Raw genomic sequence first — 6,285 nt, 5'->3', positions numbered from 1 at the left:
ATATTTTTTTTCCGATTTGTAAATATTGAATGTACATAATCTACTTATTGAACAATTAAAGAAAAAAATAAGGCAGTTATAACCTAAGGAACGGTTGGAATTTTCTGTTTGTCAATTAAATAACAAATTTAAAAAAATATTTATATCAATAACAGGTATACAGACTCTAATGAAAAACGTTTAGTACTTTTCAAACAAAATTTCTGAAGATAAAGTTTTAAGTATTGTTTTAAATGTGTTTTCAAGTTCGCGGCAGGGGTTTCAAAACTTTATAAGTGCAAAGTTATTATGGAAGCATTAGTAAAATACAACAGAGGAGAAAAGTACGAAACCCTGGCGCAAAATTGAGAAAAATATTTTTAAATCAGTTGAATTCGGGTGAATCATTCACTCGCAAAAAGTTAATAGTTCATTTGTTGCTGAAACATATGTTAAGCTGAGTGAGACCGAGGAAAAAACATCGGTATATATAATTAATATAACAGATATATGTGTATTTTATTCATATTCTAGGACTCAATTTCTGTTCTAGACTCTTTAATTATTCTTTTTCAAAATGTCAAATCAAAACAGAAGGTTTGAGAGCCAAACAACCTACTAGGCCATAGTGTGTGTCATATCCAAACGAAGGGAAATATGTATATTTTAGACCGTACAATCCATAATTAGGGATATTTCTTAATGTTAACTTATGTACTTTGAAGTTATTTCTGAATCTATTATCGAGTCAAACAGTGCAATATTCGATTCTGATGTTTGAATAAATTCCTATGCTATCTTTTATTTTATTGTCTTGTCTACTATACTAGCGAACTAGTAGAAACGTCCTGATGGATTGCTTTGAGCCACATGTTCCGCCATCTTAACCTCCTGGCTTTCATATCATGAGATATTGACTAATCATTCTCTGCAAGCAGTTCACTGTTAGCTCTCCTTCTCCATGTGTTAAGGCTCTGATCCTAGATCGCTCCCGTATTTTTTAAAATACATTAATAAAAATGTACCTTTGTAAGGAAGTACTTATACAAGACCAACGGTAGTGCGAGATGGTGATTTGAGCAGAATGATGCTCGACAGATTTTTACTCACAAGGTTAACTCACTGTTACAGTGAAACAAAATAATTATCAGCCTCAGCCGAATTCGAACCCAGGTCCTTGGAGGTTTTAGCACTGCGCCTTAACAATGAGCTATCCACTCCCACTTATCTAATGTATATATATATATATTTTTTAATATTTATTTATTGCTATATACAACTGTACATTATAATACATTTAGTAAATCTGATCTAAGTTAAATTGGAGTGTTACAGGCGTCTAGAGAAACTACCCATTGGTAGTACTCTAATGACATTTTACATTAGCTGGTATCGTGGCCATCTTCTTTTCAGGCGCCTCGGAGGATTGTCAGGAATGGAAGAGGATGCAAGATCTAATATATAAAAATGAATTATTGTTTGGTCGCACTTTCGCCTAGTTTTTTGTTAAATGTTCAGGATTTTCCCGCAATGATTATTGGCTGGACCAATTTTCTGGTAAAAAAAAAAAAATATTAACAAAATTAAGCATTTTTGACGCGTAGCTCAAAGTGTACTTTTTAATAATGATTATATGGCAATCGATTTGTCTCTGAAGAATAAGAAAACGATTTTATTGATTCTCCTAAATGATATTTTATTCTCTAAAAATGATATGTTTTTTTTTTACGAGGGTCGGTGGAAATCTTCCCGTATATAGGCCCGTACCGTGTGAGGGATTTTTACCCACTAAAACCACCGCCCTACACCTGTTCATTCCTTTCCACGGGACCGCCGCTAGGCATTACTTCATGGAGGGAAATGGCTGAGTGCCGCCTCGCATTCTTTGCATGGTTTTCACGTTCCCATGCTAGTTACGTCTTCTAGCCCTCTCTTCCTCTCTCAACCTCTTGAGAACGACTGTGGTGAATCTCTTCACTGCTGGTCTGAGAGGAGCATATAGCTCACCATGTTTTCTGGAGTGATGCGTCCTCCACACTCTCTCTCCAATTCACTTCTTTCTACTGCAAAGCGAGTGAAAGTGAAAAACGGTTTCCTCGACAGTCTGACATCCAGGGCATTATGCGGTGTTGTCCAGTTTGAAGCGGTACTGGTAGGCTCTGAAGCGTCCATGTCCGGTCATCAAATGGGTTATGTAAAAATCCACCTCACCATGGGGGCGACCATACCACTTGCCCACATCGGGTATCAACCTGTGAGTCCACCTCCCGGAATTTGCAGCCTCCCAACGCTGCTGCCACTGGTCGATGGTTATTTTTCGCTCTTCTTCTCTGGATAAGTGCAAGCGTCGTTCATAATGCCTGCTTCTTTCTTCAACAAAGAGTTCAACAGGTGGCATTCGGGCAATCACACATACTGCTTCGTAGGAAACAGTTCGAAAAGCGCTAACTGTCCTTAAACAAACCCTGCGGTAAACTAAACTATCTGTCTCCTTTATGATATGGTAGCCATCGCTTGTTTCCAAATCGGGGCTGCATATAACATAATGGAGGGGAAACAGTACCAAGAAGCCTTCGGCTACTTTCTTTGGGACCTCCGACATTTGGCTTAAGGCGTGACAAAAAGGATGCTACTTTAGCAGATTTGGCCCTAATATACTCCGTGTGAAGATTAAAGCGGAGACGTGCATCTATCATGACTCATAGGTATTTTAAGCTGGACAGGGAACGAATTTCGTGGCTACCAACCGTGTGTGTTTGTGTACATATATAGTCATTTATAAACGTATATATTTACGTGCCAATACACATATGTTGTTTATATGTATGTATTGAATACAGGATAGGAATTAAGTCCGCATATAGTGCGAGTATTACGGCTCAATACTAGACAGTGCCAGGGACCAAGTAAACCCCTCCGTTTTAAGGTCGTTCCAGACACTGTGGTAAGGGCTCAGCCTCCAATGGGGCACTTAACTAGAATTACTTGATTGCTCAGTGTAGACTAGGCGCAGTGCTCAGCAAGAAATCCTGGGTTCAAGCCTCCATCACTTAAACTTTTTTTTGTTAACTTCAGGATATTTAATTTATTTTTTGCACTTAATTTTTCTTTTTAAATAATATCTATAGGAAATATTATATTTTAAGTTCTGTTTTATTTTTTTAATTTATTTTGTTAATTTTCAAAACCAAGAGATACATCTTTTGTTTTGGCATTCATGCTGTTATTTGGAACTTTTTCTTTGTTAACTAACTAAATAAAAATTTAGTTATATTTTTAAAATTTTATTTAATACTGGCTGGCAGTCTTGGTCAGTTCAATTTTGAACCACCATTGCCTCCACAATACTTTCAATTATGTGGATTGCTTTTACTTTCTTCTGCTACTTTGTCATTTATATTATGTTGTGGTTCTTGAAATTAAATTTATGGTTTTAATTTATACTATGGTACGCCAATAGTGCGCAGTTTACATTCTTAAGTTTGTTACAATTGGTGACATGATAGAATATAACTGGTTTCCAGTTTTTTGGATGCCTCTTCTATATTTATTCTTTCGCAGTTATCGCAGTCAAGCCTGCATATTGATTTTTCTTTTGGACTCTGCCTACTTTATCTTTCATGTTTAATAATTGGCGCTGCAGCCTGTTGTTATAGTACACACCAGTTTTAATATTGCTACGATCATATTCTTTATATATATTTTTTAATTTTATCGATTAGGTCTGGTAATTTTTTATAATCAATTTCGTACTTTTTGAACAAAAATTTTTATCATAAGAATTTTAAAATTTATGAACTTAATAAACTTTTAAATCTTTAAACTTTTATTGAAAAACCTTTTCAAATCGCTTATCGATTATTTAAAGACAACTGCCTTGGACTACTCGATTTAATTTCTTTAACCCGGGAGAGGTGTGGCCTTGAGCATTTTGCTGTTGTTGGGAAATACAGGCCTATATTTTTTCAACATTTCATCTGTTTTGTTTATAGTTTTGTCCACCTTCCGTTAACCCTTTGATGTTGTTATAGTCACTTGTTTATGTTACTCTCTCTTTTACCTCACCACCAATACTCAATTCAGTTTTGCTCTGGCCTCCTCGCAACGATAGGACTGAACATTTCTCTCACCAGTACGTTCCTAATATGACGTATTTTTTTTTTTTTCATTTAAGTACTTTGCTCAGCTTGATATCACTTTGACAGCTCCTTCGTTTCTCATTTTAAATCATAGGCCGTGGCAAGAAGATCTTAAATCTTTTAAGAAATCTTGATTCTTCATCCCCTGATGGAAGAGCTACAATTCAAAATTTCAATTTCAAATTGCATTCATAGTAATCGTAATGATTTTTGTTTTAAAAAAAAAAAATCAGCCAACAATGAGATAAATTCTCACGGGACACCTCTTAGGTGACAAAAAGTAGGGCAGTTCTCTGGGAATAAAGGTATATATATATAATATATCCAGCTACCTCCACCGATAAAATAGTTATTGAGTGAAATGTCACGTATATAATATATATTTGATTGGAATCGAATTGGACTGCTTGGGTGTTGGATATTGCTTCTAGCACGGAATGTAATTTGCAACTTGCCAACTTATCGAATCACGAATGTATCTTCCTCAGTGCCTTTTATACAAAACTCGATATCCCCTCTCTCATTATCTTTTGAAATGCGAATCCTACTGTAATTTGTGATACCTGTAACGTTTCTACAGAAATAATTAGCGATGCCTAGAACGCACCTTGAAATAGATACTTTAATTATAAATTACTGTGAAGCTACAATCAATGACGTAACCTATATTAATGCCTCTCGCATGCAATTCACTCCATTAAACTTTGAGGGAGCATTATCTGTTCAATTGATATAATTTATTTCAAATTTCAAATAATAAAGTTTACTGATCTCCTGGTTTAATCTAACTATATTATAGATTTTATGTCTGAATTTTTAATTCATCGTTCATTTAGTTGCAGTAAAACTCTTGCCTGCTTTTTATTCAGGTCAATTATTTCCGAAGTGAGCACTAATGACCATTCAAAACTTTTTTTCTAATTCAATCGTGATTTCAAAAACATCCTTAATTTATAGGTAATATTTTCAAATTTCCTAGATAATTATTAAAACTAAATTAAATTACATTTAAATATTAAACATGTTCGCTTTTGGAACCAGTTAAATTCCAAGGCCGATTATGAAAAAAAATAAAAATTAAATCTGTACTGCTACAACCCATAAAAGGGGTCAGGGGTGCAGTACTATGTAAGGAAGAATTGTTACTAGAACAATGATTGTGCAAGGAAGTGATTTAGCCAGAATCACGCTCGACCGTCAATTTTACCCAATTAAGGGTACCGATTTGATGAGGCTATGTGGACCCCGGTGTGGTCCATAACCGGAAAATAATTATCCACCAGAGCTGAATTCGAACCCGGGGTCTTAGTACCACTACCACTCTTCAATCTTCTGTATATTTAAAATAATTTACTCAATAGTTTATTTTTACATATAAAGGTGGATCCACATGTTGGCCGCTCGCCACGGATCGGAGGCTCGTACAAATGCTCGGCAAACAAAGAGCGGACCATCCACATGTCAGTGTTATTCAGAGAGGCAAGCATGGCGGACGTACTAGTGGTTTCAGCCATTGCACTTGGATTGTATTATTTTATTACAAAAAAAAGAAAATGAAAGGAAATTAAATATAAATAAATAAGATTAAATATTTTTTTTTTTTAATAATTTATTTATTTATATTTACAACTGTATACACATATATACAAGTAAATTTGCTGTAGGTGACATAGCGACATGATAAAAACATGTGGAGAATCTCTACCCACTGATAGAACTCCAATAACATTTCTAGAGAAGATCTCGAGGCCATCTTCTTAAGATTAAATATAAAACTTATTATAAAAAGTACCAATAAACACCTTTAACCTCCTAACAGCTCTCAGTTGCAACTAGACAAAGTACAATGGTGTATGTGCTACATGAGCGCTGTCACGAACCCCTTTGATCTGTGGCCAAAAAACCGACTCTCGACGGATCGCAACGAGCCTAGGCCAACCAAACCAAGCCACCCATCCACATGCTCGCGTATGTCTGAGTTCGCAATGGCTCGGCCAACATGTAGAGGCCCCTTTAAATGTTCATCCAAGCTTGTAGTCGAATTCGAACCCGAGTTCTTCTAGTTAGTATCACAGTGGTTAAAAAGGTTATTAACATATAAACATGTAGATATGTTTATATGTTAAATAGGTTATTAACATATAAACATGTAGATATGTTTATATGT

This window comes from Halyomorpha halys, unplaced genomic scaffold (genome assembly GCF_000696795.3).
Source record: "Halyomorpha halys isolate HHAL.00 unplaced genomic scaffold, Hhal_1.1 Scaffold39.1, whole genome shotgun sequence".
In the NCBI taxonomy this organism is placed as follows: domain Eukaryota; kingdom Metazoa; phylum Arthropoda; class Insecta; order Hemiptera; family Pentatomidae; genus Halyomorpha; species Halyomorpha halys.
The sequence above is the reverse complement of the archived record's forward strand: the minus strand, read 5'-3'. Positions refer to the sequence as shown.